The sequence below is a fragment of the Petaurus breviceps genome, unplaced genomic scaffold (genome assembly GCF_028583685.1).
Source record: "Petaurus breviceps papuanus isolate PSGF00001 unplaced genomic scaffold, PetGlider_PUasm1.0 38, whole genome shotgun sequence".
Taxonomy (NCBI): domain Eukaryota; kingdom Metazoa; phylum Chordata; class Mammalia; order Diprotodontia; family Petauridae; genus Petaurus; species Petaurus breviceps.
In genome coordinates this window covers 79565334-79581411 of record NW_027186304.1, presented here as the reverse complement: position 1 = coordinate 79581411, position 16078 = coordinate 79565334, and the positions used below count along the sequence as shown (strand labels likewise).

At 37.8% G+C, this 16078-nt stretch overlaps 1 pseudogene; it reads right to left on the bottom strand.

Moving 5' to 3' along the window:
* Positions 1-7216: 7216 nt before the first annotated feature.
* LOC138170274 (TIP41-like protein pseudogene) overlaps positions 7217-16078 on the bottom strand; it is a 51347-nt pseudogene continuing 42485 nt past the window's right edge.

The window sequence follows — 16078 nt, the reverse complement described above, 5'->3', positions numbered from 1 at the left end:
ATATGCTTATTAATCACAAAATATAACAGGCTCTCTACATGGGGGACATAGCTAGAACATTTATTCAAATACCAGGAAACTGAGTCCCAAAACCAGAAAGTCAAAGCCATCCCAGTAATTATAGGGTTGGCACACATAATTAATGCAGTAAACACCTACATTCTCAAGCCTTCAAAACAGAACAGGCTACCTCAGGAAAAGATCCTCCTCTCCTCACTCATGGCAACTGCTCAGTATCCACACAGCTTGCTCCCAGTAGCTCCAGTCCCCCACAGTTCCTGTCCCTGGCAGTCCTCAGCAGGAATCCTTAGCAGAAATTCTGGCTGGCTCAAAAAAACCAGAAGTTCGAGCCACAGCTGCCTCTACCAGTCACTGACTCTAGCTTGGCTGGCTTCCTGTTGCCCCACCCATTCCTGCTACATCAGCAAGTTCAAGGGGCATGGAAGATCTTCAAATCCCATAAGCATTACACCCCTCTTCCTGTCCATTGTAAAAGCTTTTTCTTGTCTCTTTTATATGACATAATTTACTACATTCTACCTCTTCCCTTCTCCCTCTTCCAGTACATTTCTTTCTCACTCCTTATTTTTTAGATGTCATCTCTTCATAATTAACTCACCCCATACCCTCTGTCTATATCTATATCATCTATATCTGAGAAAGGTCTCATGAGTTACAAATAACATCTTTCCATGTATGAATGTGAACAGTTCAAGTTTAATAACTCCATTTTCTCTTTCCTATTTACCTTTTCATTCTTGTCTTGAGTCTTGTATTTGAAAGTCAAATTTTCTAATCAGCTCTGATATTTTCATCAAGAATACTTGAAAGTCCTCTATTTCATTGAATGTCCATTTTTCCCCTGAAGGATTATACTCAGTTTTGCTGAGTAGGTGATTCTTGCTTTTTTACTCCTAACTTCTTTGACCTCTGGAATATTATATTCCAAGGCATCAGATCCCTTACTATAGAAGCTGCTAAATCTTGTGTTATCCTGATTGACTCCACCATATTTGAATTGTTTCTTTCTGGGTGCTTGCAATATTTTCTCCTTGATCTGGAAACTCTGGAATTTGGCTATAATATTCCTGGAAGTTTTCATGTTGGGATCTCTTTCAGGAGGTGATCAGTGGATTCTTTCAATTTCTATTTCGCCCTCTGGTTCTGGAATGTCAGGGCAGTTTTCCTTGATAATTTCATGAAAGATAATGTGTAGATTCTTTTTTTGACCATGGTTTTTAGGTAGTACAATAATTTTAAAATTATCTCTCCCAAATCTATTTTCCAGGTCAGTTGTTTTTCCAATGAGATATTTCATACTTGTCTTCTATTTTTTCATTCTTTTGGTTTTCTTTTATTGTTTCCTGATTTCTCATAAATTTCTTATTAGTTTCTATTTGCTCCATTCTTATTTTTAAGGAATTTTTTTTTCAGTGAGCTTTTGCACCTCCTTTTCCATTTGGTCAATTTTTGCATTTTAACGCATTCTTCTCATTGACTTTTTGGACCTCTTTTGCCATTTAGGTTAGTCTATCATTTAAAGTGTTATTTTCTTCAGTATGTTTTGGGTCTCCATTAGCAAACTATTGACTTGTTTTTCATGATTTTTTTGCCTCACTCTCACTTCCCTTCCCAATTTTTCCTCTACTTCTCTTACTTGATCTTCTTTCTTTTTTTTTTAAAGCAATTGGGGTTAAGTAACTTGCTTAAGGTTACATGGCCAGTTATTATTTCTGTGTGTGGTGCTAAGTATCTGAGCCCAGATTCGATCCCCAGGTCATTCCGACACTAGTGCTCTTACTCGCTAAGCCACCTGGCCACCCTTAAGCAATTGGGGTTAAGTAACTTGTTCAAGGTTACACAGCCAGGTGTTTCTGGGTGGGTGCTAAGTGTCTGAGCCTGGATTTGAACCCCAGGTCATCCAGAAACTAGGGCCAGGCTCTTACTCGCTGTGCTACCTGGCCGCCCCTCTTACTTGATTTTCAAAATCCTATTTGGCCTCTTCCATGGCCTGTGACCAATTCATATTTTTGTTGGAAGCTTTGGATGTAGGAGGTTTGACTTTGTTGTCTTCTTCTGGTTGTATGGGTTAATCTTCTTTGTCACCAAAGTAAGATTCTATAGTCTGTTTTTTTCTGTTGTTTGCTCATTTTCCTAGTCAATTACTTGACTTTTAAATTCTTTTTAAGGTAGGACTCTGCTTCAAGTGTGGGGAGTGCACTGTCCCAAGTTTCAAGGGTTTTATGCAGCTATTTTCAGAGGTACTTATAGGGACCTATAAATTTTCAGTTCTTCCAAGGTTGTATGATCTAAGGAGAGGCTTTTACTCCTCTCGTGGCCTGTGCTCTGGTCTGTGAATGACCATAAGCATTCTTTTTTGCCATGGAACTCTGAGGAGGATTTCCTCTTCATCACCTGCATGAGTTCTGCCATGCCAGTGCTCCTCTTTTTCCCAGGACTGTGACCTAGATCCAAGGATGGGAAAACCAAGAGAATCCTTCCTCAACCACAGAGAAGAGACCCCTGCAATCTACCTCTGATTAGTCACACAATCCCCCAAGCTGTGAGTTGAGAGCTCCAGAAGTAGCTGCTGCCACCACCTTTGCCTCTGCCCCAGGCCTGGGGCCAGACATGCTCCTCTCTCACCCAGGTCTGACAGACCTTTCCTACTAACCTTCTAAGTTGGTTTTGGTGTTTGTGAGTTGACAAGTCTGGAAAGTGCCACAAGTGCCAGTGATTCAATCCCCTGAGACCTCCTCCAGGTTTGTTGGGGCCTGGTTTGTGCTGGTGCATTTTTCATTGGGCTGCACTCCTCTCTCAGACTAGTGCAACAGACCTTTCCTATCGACCTTCCAGGTTGTCTTGGGCTGGAAATTTGTTTTACTCTGTCATTTTGTGGGTCCTGCTGTTCTAGAATTTGTTTAGTCATTTTTATAGGTATTAGGAGGAGTTTGGGGGAGAGCTCTAGCAAGTCCCTGCTTTTACTCTGCCCCCTTGGCTCTGCCCAGACCTTGTGAACATTGAAGGTGCAGAATACTTCCCTTCTTTTCAAGGGTGTCCTAAATAGTCATCCCCAAAGCATGTAACATCCTAAATTCTAAGCACATACTAGTTATGACTTTGGGCAAGTCACTTAAACATTCTGGGTCTTAGTTTCCTATTTGTAAAATGATGGGGCTAAAATAAATAAACTTTGAGGTCACTTTCAACTCTATGTTTCCTTGTTCCTATAAATATTGTGAGACATGAAATTGAAGACAAAAATAAAAAGTGATAACTTCAACTGATGCTTTAAATATTGAACATAGGGGTGGCTAGCTGGCACAGTGAATAGAGTGCTGACCCTTGAGTCAGGAGGACCTGAGAAGGACCTCAGTTCAAATCTAGCCTCAGACACTTAACATTTACTAGCCATGTGTCCTTGGGCAAGTCGCTTAACCCCAATTGCCCTGCATTCCCCCCTCCAAAAAGAAAAAAATAAAAGCAAAAATCAAAGATAGCAAAAAGGAATAGAAAACAAATAAGACTAGGTTATTAGGGGGAAAAGATGAGCCATTCTATGTATATACCAGAATACTGTGAATTTCACTCATAAACTATAGACCTTATTAAAATGATCTTTCTTTCTGTTGTGCTTACTTACCATCATATTGCCTGATGATCAACTATATGGGTGGGGAAGTATTCCCCAGGGTTCACCAATTCTAGCACTAATGGTTAAATTTGTTGTCTTCAGAATTTTTTGGTGACCAGGAAAAGAAATCAATGACTTGGCTCTGCAAAGGCTCTCTGCATGGTAATAGTACCAAAGCTGTCAGCAGATTTTTCTCCCTCTAGGCAGTTGTCGAGCCATTGCTCTGTATAAACCTTCTTCTCCAGATGGCTTTGGGATAAGGATGCAGATAATTTTGTTATGTCTAGGAAGCATCTATGGTTCCAGAAACACCAGAGATTCACAGAATTTGGGTGTGAATTTGCCACCCGTAATTTATATAGAAGTTATAAGACATGATATCAGCTACTGATGAAAGTTGGCTAGGGCAATTACAAAAGCCAAAATTAAAGTAATGACAGTCAGATGACAGGTATATCAATGGTTGGTACTTATTTCTATTGACAAACAAGTTTTCAATCAAATCCTGTTCTTTTAAATACATAAGATTTATTTGATAAATTGTTCATTTTGTATAATAATAATAATCATGATAACTAACATTTATATAGCACTTTCTATGTGCCAAGCACTGTGCTAAATGACTTACTGGGAGTTAGAAGTTATTATTATCCACATTTCACAGATGAGGAAAATGAGACAAACAGGGATTCAGTGACTTGCCCAGGGTCAAACAGCTGGTAAGTGCCTAAAGAGAGATTTGAACTTAGGTATTCCTGACTCCAGACCCAGCGTTCTATTTACTGTGCTGCCTACCCATCCCTTAATATATTATTTTATATAAAAATATAAAAAGTACAAATGCTTCCATTTCAGATTCACACATCTATAAACACACATATACACACACAGATATATATGTGTATGTATATATAATAACTGTGGCATGAGCACTGAACTTAGAGTTGGAAGATTTAGATTCTGATTTCATATCCAGCACTTATTAGGTGAGTGGGTCTAGGCAAGTTATTTAACCATTCTGAACCTCAGTGTTCCCATATATAAAGCAAGAATAATAATATTTGCTCTGTATGCTTCAAAAGGTTTTTGATAGAAATGTGCTTTATTTTTTTTTTGCTTTTTTTTTAAAACTATCTACCTATCTCTCCCAGGATGGACATTTGGTGCCCAGTGTTGGGCCAGGTCCCACTGCTGATCTGCACAGAAGCTTTAGTCTGTTCTCTTTATCCCCTGGTTCATTTTGCCCCTCCTTAGACAGTTTGCTCCCCCCTCCCATTTCTTGGCCTCACTCTATGGGTGCCCAACTTAGTGTAGATACCTTATCAGTTTTAACCCTATGACAACTCAGGATGCCGAAGTTCAAGTAACCCACTAGCCTCACCCTAGTAGTAGGGGTTAAGGCATGCATTGCCCTGCTTGGTGCAATGCACTTTATAAAATACCATAAAGATGATTTTTGTTATTTAAAAGTTTTATTGGATAAAATTCAGCATCTAAAGTTTTGGAGCTTTGGTGCTGACAAACACACATCATGAGAGCTGGTGGGTTAGTTGGGCAGAGAAAAATAGCCACACTTACTTTGAATCTCTTTTGTCCTCACTCAAATATAACCCTAAGGAAAATCGTTATCTGCTTCCCGGGAACCAAGGACCATTATCTCCATATCATACATAGAGATTTGAAAATATGAATTATTCCTAGGGACATTCTTACTGACTTTTCTTAGTTGTATGGCTATGGCAAAAGAGCCATTAAGCCTACCTATTATTAGAGAAAGGTTTCCCTTTTTTTGGCGAACAAAACAGACTTTTATTCAGGTGGTCATGTAGAGTATACACACATTCCTGCCAAAAGAGAAAGCATACATTTTAACACAGAAAAAAGATGGATGTCTGGTAAACATGCAATGCATTCTCTCAGAGCAGATTAAATTCTGCTTTCATATATCTGCTTTGAGGTGCTACAGTAAAAAGTAGATGATTTCCTTAACAATTTATGATTAAACTTTAGTAATAAGGTTTGCTTTCTGGGTGGCTCACAGTAGCACCTTCTGTGAGACAATAAACATCTAAGCTGAGAATAAGATATAAGAGGATCCAGGTGCTTCGGGTTCAGTTTAACTACAATTTCCTACATAGGATTTAAATATACCCTTTGGCAGATCCTTTGAACCAAGATCTTCACAGATAAACTTAACTGCCTCTAAAACTTGCTCAAAAGTTAAAAGCAGAAGAGCTGCATTTTACATTTAAAATGTTAATAAGACCACTTAAGTGATCTGTGTTTCAGGAGAAAGTAAGGATGAGAAAAAACTCCTCCCAAATAAAACAAAACTCATTTCCTTTTTTAAAAATGTAACAAAAAATGCCCCACTTGCTTCAACAAATTTCGTACTCAATGCTATAGTAATTAATTTCTGCTTTACATGCATTATGTAAACAGGCAAAAAAAAGCCCTATAAAATGTTTAAAAAACAGTTTTTAAAATTAATTTTTTTCCTCTTCACTGTAAAGCTATCCAATATCCCCACCCCCCACCCTGCCATGGGTCCTAAATATGTTCCTTTTTACTGAGTACATTCCTCTGTCGTATCAGAAACATGAAAATGTAAGTATAAAAAATAAATTTCATTTTTAAAATGTTTTCTTTTCAACCAGGCTGAGTCCCAATATTTTATGAAAAAAATCTAGGTTCAAGACCTAATATGTACTATATTTCTCCTTAATACCAGATCTAATAGATATGCCTGAAACTCTTCACTATTGATACCAACTTCAGCATATTTATTCACATTTAAAGAGTCATGTAAGGCAGAAGTAGAAAAACATTGGTATAAAAAAAAAAATAAAAATAAGGCACTTGCTTTTACAGATGCTGGCCAAAGTCTACTTGTAATACCAGTGCACCTGCCAATGTGGGGCTACAGCCGAGAGATATTCATGTTAATCACTGCTTCGATGGATGAACTAGCTCGAAATTGGGTAAATAAATTGTTTTTTTGGTCCTAATTAGGAACATTTTGCTTTAAAATCCCATTTAACATAATGGCTTTTCAAGGGAAAATATAAACTTACTCTGTGAATATAAAATGTGAGATTAACTTTTGAACTCAAGTTACTTCTTTCCAACAGTGCCTTTTATCAGTATTTTTCTGTGAAGCTAAAATTGAAAAGCTATCAAAATGCACAGTCTTTCATTTTCTAGGAGTCCCATGAAAGTTACAAAGGAACTACTAGATTTGGTTCATTTAATTAATCTTTTATGCAAAACAGTGTTATGTGGTAATTATATGTTCACTAGATCTGAGTACTCTTTAGGACATAAATATTACTGAAGTGCTAGTCTAGAACAACTCAAAATCTTAGTTCGACTCCTTCTCCCATTAATTTTAGATATGGAAACAATTGACAGGTGGTAAGAAGAGAAGGTGGTATAGATCCTACCTACATCAAGCTTTCATTTTCTTCCCTTCATAGCTACAGAAAACTTGGGCAAAAGGAAAGGCAGCTCATTGTCTAATCAGACAATTCTCACCTGAGAGAATAGTCATCTCCACTGAAGGTTAGATAGAGAGCTCATATTTTATGACATTTTACTTAGATTCTGTGTATTTTCCCATGTAGCCACAAGGTTAAGATCCATTCTTTCTGGAAACCCTAGCTTCTCACATGTTGCCTCCTTCACAGGTAGGTATTATGATATTTCATGAGGCTCTGTAAAGAGGGCTGGTGGAACATGCTCATGGTAGAGTCTTGTGGCATTTATCTTAATGAGCACACCATCAGTTCTTTTTTCTTCTTCTTTTTGGAGGGCCATTGGGGTTAAGTGACTTGCCCAAAGTCACATGGCTAGTGTGTCAAGTGTCTGAGGCCAAATTTGAACTCAGGTCCTCCTGATTCCAGGGCTGGTGCTCTATTCACTACACCACCTAGCCTCCTCACACCATCAGTTCTTAAGAAAAAATCTTCACTCTCATTTTCATACTTAAGTTTGAAACTCCATGATCATGAAGTTGATGTCTGAACAACAGAACTTAAAAAAATTTAATGTTCCTTGGCTTTCAGTTTCTCTAGGTCTATATGATATGATGCAGAAACAATCTTTAACTTAATGGCTTCATTGAACAATTGTTATCTGTCATAGAGATCAAATCATATGGTCTAAGAATCTCTTTGGAGTATTCCCTTTCCATTCTGCTTTCTTGTCATTCTTCAGTACATACCACCTTAATCACTCCTTGGTAATTGTATATACATTTTAAAGCATCAGTTGCATTGAACTCAATTCCAAAGTCAGAACCATGTTGAATTCTTAAAACGTTGTCTCTAAACATTTTTTTAGGAAGAGATGGTATATGTAACTCATCAGCTAATTTCTCCATGTCAGCCAGCTTCATGATGTGCAACTTGGCCACTGTCAGCTTTCAGGGCTCTGTATATCTCAGACTGTCCTAGCCATGGGGGCATTGTGGAACCAGCGCCAATGGTAGCAGGGGACAGTGGATTTTCTTCTCCCCTGCCCTAATCTTTCCCTCCTCTGAGCAGTTACCATCCCCCGCCCTGCTCAGCTCCACAACTTGGTCCAACCCATACCTTGGACCCCTTAGTCCTCCTGCTCTTCTGCCTGCTAGCCTCGCAGGAAAGGTTTTCTACTCATTAGCATTAGAGTATGTAGTGAGCTGTCCAGTAGGTGGCCTTGAAAATGTAAAGCTCCAAGGTTGTTAGCACATACAATGTCCAGTAGAGATTGGATGCGAAGCAACCATCACGACACCATCTGCTGATGATCAATGGAGCAGCACCCAGCAAGAACTACGTGCCCAACAGCAATGAGATTAGGGGAGTACTGGTCCACTCTACTTAGACTAAACACCGTAGTGTCTCCAGCAGTCACCAAAAGGTGGGGAGGGCAGTATACCTAGTGGAGAATAACTCCTAGAGTGCTGAGGATACCAAAAGAGGCAAAAGATAGGAGCAATGGTCCTACGATGTCAGAAGTATGGGTTGTCCCAACTTGTATGTATCCCTCCATGTGCACATGTACCCCCATGCATAATCTCTATATGTACCCATTCTTTCTACTCATGGTGTGTATATTAGTGGCAGAGTATGCTCCAGGCTCATGGGAAGAATGTACTATAGTTACTATAGTGCTCATGTGTACTTGAGGACCTCACGGAGCACAGTTTAAACTCTAACTGAGTAACAAATGGTTTTAAACAGCAGGATGAAATCTGAAGAACTAAGGAAATTTAACTCCTGGGGTGTGAGTGGGTTGCAAGAAGTGGCAGCAAAGGGGTTGCTGTTTGTTATACTTCAAATAGTTGTAACCATGAAGGTAACTGTGGAGTAAGCTGAAAATGAGAGCCAGTGTGGAAAGTCGGGTCCCAACCTTTCCCAGCATACTTCTCAAGACAAGGGACTTAGCATCTATTAAGGATTGTAGAAAAACTGCTTATAGAGTCATCATATTGCTTTTCACCTCCCTGTATACCCCCTGGTGGTATGATATCAAGTTGATGGACTTCCCATCTGTGTTTTAATCTTCATCTTTTAATTTTGATTTGTGCTCCCCTCCCTTCAGATAAAAGCACATGTTTGAATTGGAATGGTGTGGGTGGCCTGTTTGTAAGTGCAATACAGAAGAAGGGGCATTGAGGGAAAACAGAATTTCTTACAGGAATTTTTCAGAAGAAGCAACAGAGCAAAAAAAGCTTCACAATATTTCTTACTGTTCTATTTTATTAAATGCCTTTGCTGTATACTAATTATGTCCTCTGCCTGACTAGAGAAACAAAACTAGGGGGTCATGAGGAGAGGTTTTGAGTGACCCTTGAACCCAAAATAGCTGTTCTAGGGAACCCACATATGAGGAGTGCCCTTTGTGCTACATTGTAATTATCATCATTATCATCATAATGACAGTTATTATTATTATTATTATTAGACTACATTCAATAGAGTACTCCTCTTATCATTTTGGAAGTAGTAAAACAGTTTGTATTGCAATAAGAAAACAAGATTGATGATCTATCTTTCATTATTTCCTTCCCCTCTTTCTCTGAATCTATATTCTCCAATTTAGTAACTTTTCTTTGTCACCAAATTTCCTTAGCCTAACATCTAGGATAAAAGGCAGAAGTATTCAATTGCCAGGAGTCAATGACAGCCAATTAACTAAAATTGATGACTTAAGTTTCTGCTTCCTCTGCATCAAAAATGCAATTCAAGTTTCCTTTTCTGTAAATGCTTGTTCTTGATAGTTAATGTCCCTAGGCACATTGGAATGCCTTAGAGTTGCCACAGAACCCAAAGGATTTCTTCTATCCTTTATTGTCTCCTCTTACCATATAATGATTGATGTACCTAGTTTTATCAGAATCACTATACAAAAGGAAAAATAAAATAAGTTAATATTTATTTTCTTTCATTTTCATTATATTGACTTAAGAATTATTTTATATGAAAACTTAAAAAAAATTAAATGCCAATGGTCATACCTAGTCAATAGAGATATAAAAGAAAAAGTAATATTTTCTCTTATGTGCCTAAAGACTATTCTGAGCTGAAAAGCCCTACCCTTGAAACACATTAGCTATCTGATCCTGGGCTTAGCTCTTTGTGCTCAACTCAACTCTCTGGGACTACAATGGGCATAGAAGTTACTAACCTGCTTTGATAGAGGGACTTTCCCTACGTCAATTAAGTGACAAGTTCTCTTTCTCTTCTTCTTTTTCCTCCTTCCTATTTGCTGTAAACAAAGAAGTTATGATTGATTCTAGTATTGCCAGGATCTCCTACTTCAACTGGTCTTCTAAATAACCATGTGTTATCTGTGATCACATTATGTTTTTATTCAAGTCATATGTCTAGGTACAGAGTCACCACACTCTTATATTGCATGTTAAACAGAAAAGATGTTTTGATTAATGTTATATATGTGCTTTAAACCAACCACTGTGGTAGCATAGACAAATGAAATATAATTTGTCACCTCAAGCTCTTGGCTCACAAACACCAGGTACAATCTTAAAGGAAGACCTCAAAACAGTTTTTTTTTAAACTTGCATCCTCCTACTCATTTTCTCTGAGAAATTTTCAAATATTTTCATGTTTATGTTCCTCTAAATGTGGTTAATGTGAGAAGAGGTCCTTAGATCTTATAAAGATGTTCAAGGTAATAAATGCATATGTGGTAGAGAACAACCATCATTTCACCCCAGAGAGGGTGTAAAGGATTCAAAGGAGCCTATAAACAAACACAGAAAATATAAGGTCATGCTCAGTAGACAATAAACTTCCCTAAGAAAAGAAATGAACTCATGTTTCCAGCAGGGCAACCCTCTGACATTTCAGATGAATACATCTTCAAGATTTATTACAAAGTCCCTCCCAGTCTCTTATTGCTTTATATCCTCCAAAGTGGAAACATAAGCAGAGGTTTCTGAAGAAGCTTCTCTGTGGCTGTCAGAGCTGCACTGTCCAAGCAATTCAGAGTAATAACAGGGAGCAAAGTGTAATTCTTCTGCTCCTATTTTTAAGCTTTAGTCCTCTACTACTCTCTAGTTGCAGGAAATCATGTGGACAAATTCCTTTCCTTTTTTTATAAGGCATGTGAGTCAGGATTTCCCCTTCTCTCTCAAGAAGGTTTGATGCTTAACTCTAAATTGAGGTTTACATTCAAGGTAACCACTAAGGCTGATGCCGCTGAAGCCTCCCCTCTTTGCTAGAAAGTGAGTCTGCAGGATTGTACTATCAAAGAAATCAAGATCCACCTTCTCCACACAGGACTTTGAGGTTCAGGGATATTGTCCATGTAATCCTTTCTCAGACTAGGGGAGGAAGTACAGATCTTTTTTTACCATATGATTCTGTAAAAAAAAAAATCATGATGATCCCCCATATCCACATAACATTCTGTTTCTTCAGCTAGGAAAATTCACCATCAACAATTTTTCATTCATTCTCACCCAAGTTTGTAAGAAAGGTATAGGTAAGGCTTGTCATTTCCCTGTGCTTCTGACCCAAGAAAGGCATTAATAGTTTCAGTGGGAGGAGGTGATTATCTTACATAGGTTTCCTGAGCTCCCTGCATGGATATATTATGCTGTATGTATCCTCTGAACAAAAAAAAGGGGGGAAAAAGGCTAATAGTACTCTGTTATTCTCTTTTATAGGCTGATATAGAGGGAGGTAGCTCCTTTGACAAGAGCCCATCCTTCCAATAGTTCAAAACTAGATCACCTTGCTCGCATTCTCAATCATTGAAAACAATCAGGATCTGTCTTTGTCCTCTTAAAAAACAAAAGGTGACAATGGACACTGTAGGCAAAAGAGAATGTTCATACTTCCATACCCTTTAGAGTCAGAAGTATATTCATCAAATTTGCCAAAGGGAACTCCTTACTCAATTCCCTGCTCATACATTACATCCTAGAAAAATTCTAATTTATTCAACTAGAAGCCTATATTCACTATTATAAATATTGTATTCCAGTTTGGGTATGTGTAATTGAATATGGAAAAGGGGCTGAATATGCAAAACAGCACCCACTTTATATATTAAGAGTATAACCTCAAGACCCCAGGTCCTCTATCCCACAACAAAAACTCTTCTAGTTCCTCTTCAAATGAACCTCAATGATTCCCTGCCTTTAAGCTCTTGAGCTTCCCTGCTGGTACTAAGGACAGACTTCTTTTCTTTTCCTACTTTATACCTTTTCATTTTAATAGCTCCATCCATTCCTTTTTTTCCCCTCAGCAAAGGATTCCTTTTTTTTTCATTTTTAACAACTTGTAGATATTTTAAATGTAAAATTTCACCTTATATAAGCAAAATATTTCCTCACAATATTCCTGATGAGATTTTGTTTCAGAATATTCTGCTTCCTAACACAAAATGTGCAGGTAAATTAAGTTTGCAAAAAAGAATTTCTCTGAATGAATTACATACACAATACCATACTATATGTGGCACTATCACTACATGGGTCTTTTTGATTGCATGCCTTGAGTTCTGCTTTCTTGAGTCTACAGAGAGATAGTATGTCACTGTATTAATTATCCAGCAAGAAAGTTAGTTTATTTACAAAATGGCACTTGGCTTGAGACCCTAACCCAGGCCATGTCATTTACTTTCTGACATATGCCTGAGGAATTTTGTTTCATAAGGGTTTCTATTTATCCTGCTTCTTCAAGCTAGGTTGCTCTCCAACTGCTAAGCCCACAGGCAACACTATTGAGGCAACTTTGGTTAACCTGTTTCTTATTGATCATGTTCCAATTTAAACTAGGGAATGCAATGAAATATTACTCAAAATATTAAAGGATATGGGGCGGCCAGGTAGCACAGCGAGTAAGAGCACCGGCTCCAGTGTCAGGATGACCTGGAGATCGAATCCCGGGCTCAGACACTCAGCATCACACCCAGAAATAACTGGCTGTGTAACCTTGAGCAAGTTACTTAACCCTGATTGCTTAAAAAAATATGAAAGGATAAAATCTTCTGCCTATAACTAGATCATATCCATTACCCCATAAAAGATTCCACCTACAGGTCATTTCCTACTTCATTCATAAATTCAGACTTAGCATACTATTATCATATAGTTTATTATATATAGAATAAAGTAAAAAGGGAATTAGACTAAGCACTTCTCTTTTAGGCTTAAAAAACAATGAGATCTTATTAAATTGTTTTAACTAACTTCAGTGGCATATAAAAGAGTGTCACTTTTTTTAAAGCCCCAACCCCCATTGCGTTTAAATTATGGCTTGTATATTACTATTGGAGTGATCTTGTTAAGTCCTTTTATATCCCCATAACTTAGTATTCTCACATGTAAAATGAGGAGGTTGGGTTAGATTGTCTCTACATTTCCTCCCAGCTCTAACCTTTTAGGATTCTGTTAGCTGTCAGTTTGCAGATAGACTTGTATCTATAGTTGGCTTTGTTTTCTGGAAGACAGTTCAAGGAATTGTTAGTCAATAGTATTTCATCTTCCATCCAAGGACTTATTGTGTTTTAGACACCTCTGTGCCAGTCCTACAGAAAATCAAGGGCTATAGACAGCACAATCCTGGGTAGACACAGTTGACTGCAACCATTTTCTAATCTTCCCCCTTGCTCCTTCCTTACTCCTCAGATGTAGAAGGGAAGAATCTTGACCACATGCACACACAACTCATAAAGGAGAAAAATACAAGGAGGGGGTTTTGCTTTGCATCTCAGGGACATAGCATAAAATGGAAGAGCAGCTTCCCCCAGTGCATTATCAAAATAGGATTCCAATTAGAACTAATATTCTCAGTAACTACAGATCCTTTTGCCCTGATGCTCCTGCCTGCTACCTCAGCTCCAGAACTGGAAGCTCTACAGTGGGACTGATATTGCCCTTTCGCCTACCACATGCCACCTGCTCATTTTTCATGATATGTACAGGCACGTGGAAGTCAGGAGTTTCTGGACCTTGTTTGCTTCTGGCCAAAAGCAGTCATAGCCTCTACACCTTTCTTTATGATCCTTTGACTGCTCCTGTTTCACTTAGAAGTCTGAATGGCAGTCATACAAAGAGATCTATGAAGTAAAAAAAAAGGTAACAATGTACAGCTAGCCTAATCTATCACATAACTTCTGATGATGACCATGGGTAAGGGGACAAGGGATGGCAGGGTCATCAGAAAATATTCTCCCAATTTTTCTGTGACTCATCCCTTTGGGTCCACAGGAAACCAAATCAAGCAGAAACAATGCTGTACATGGATAGAGGAAAACACTGTATTAATGCCACTTTTGTGTCTATTGTATATATATACTTCTATATATCTGTCTGAGTTACTATTATCTGTTTTAGAATACATACCCCCCAAAAGTTTGGTGGTTATATATCTATGACTTGTAGACTGAAAAGTAATAGACCTAAAAGCATACCTTGTATCCTGATTGACCAGGCAGTGTGGTATGATGAAAATATAGCTAGACTAGAAGTCCGAAAACCTGCGTTCAAGTTTTAACTTTGACGTTCCCAATTGCATAACATGATCCAAGACACTTAGGCTTTCTGAGCCTGTATTTCTATCTATAAGCAAGACTAATACAACTTGCATTGCTTATAACACATGGTTACTCTGTGAAAAATCAAGTGAAATAATTTTCACACAGTTTGTTTTATGTCATAAAGTACATAGGGTTATATAAACTTCAAATATTATTATTTCATGTCAACCTCCCTCACATTTGCAAAGGTTGGACATTGTCCTGTATTTTATACATTAGTGAGCTTTTTCTTCTCATGAATTAATAAGTCTGATGTATAAAAAATTCTATTGACACTATACAAGAACTGTTACTTCCATGCATTGCTCTTCTTTCCCTCAACTCTTTCTCAGTCTAGATGTAGTAAATATCTAGAAAGATATTTAAAGTATGTTTGTCTACATTATAGCTATCCACTTGAAAGTGAAGAATCAAAGAAGGCAAGAGATTAATCTATTTTGTTGGATACCCATTTTATAATCATTATTCTATTTTTTTTTTTGCCATGATTTAACTTTCAAAGACTTTTCCATTTATGGCAGTCATTCAATATTTTGTTGTTGATAAGTTAGTGAGGATAATAATAGGTACTGTATTTTGGGGGGGCTTTTTGGAGGTCAGTTGGGGTTAAGTGACTTGTCCAAAGTCACATGGCTAGTAAGTGTGTCAAGTGTCTGAGGTCAGATTTGAACTCAGGTCCTCCTGACTCCAGGGCCGGTGCTCTATTCACTGTGCCACCTAGCGGCCCCAGTACTATATTTTAGAAAAGACATTGGAAAACTGGAATACAAGAACAGAGGGATAAGGATGTTGAAAGGAGTTGTAACTATGTCACACAAAGATTGTTAGAAAAAACTGGGCTTGACTAGACTGAAAAAAAAATTATGAAAGGGCAGGACAAATGTCTTGAAGTAGCCAAAGGACTCTCACAAAGAAGGGAGATTAGACTTGTTTTGCATTGCTTGAGAGCAGGAGAACTAGGCTAAGAGAAGTAAATTTCGAAGACAAGGATTTTTATTCTTTTTTTTTCCATAAGAGAGTGAATTTCCTATTACTGAAAACATACAATTCAAGGCCAATCACTTGTCAGTAATGTTGTAAAGGGGAAGGGGATTACTGTGTGACTTCTGATACCAATTACACTTCTGAGGCTATGGGATTGTAATGAAACTGATTAATTTGGCATGTTAAGACCATGAAAGAAAAGATTTTATTTTTCCCATCCTAAGGTACATTAACCAGAGATGCCCTCCTAAATCTTCTGGGAGATTGGGGATTTTGTTCTTTGACTTTATCATGATGGAGTGAAGAGTGGAAGTTTTAAAAATTGTCTTCACATTACAGTGTCACAAATAATTCCCAGCTTAGAAATTATCAATGACATTTTAATAAAATTCCCTTAAAACCATT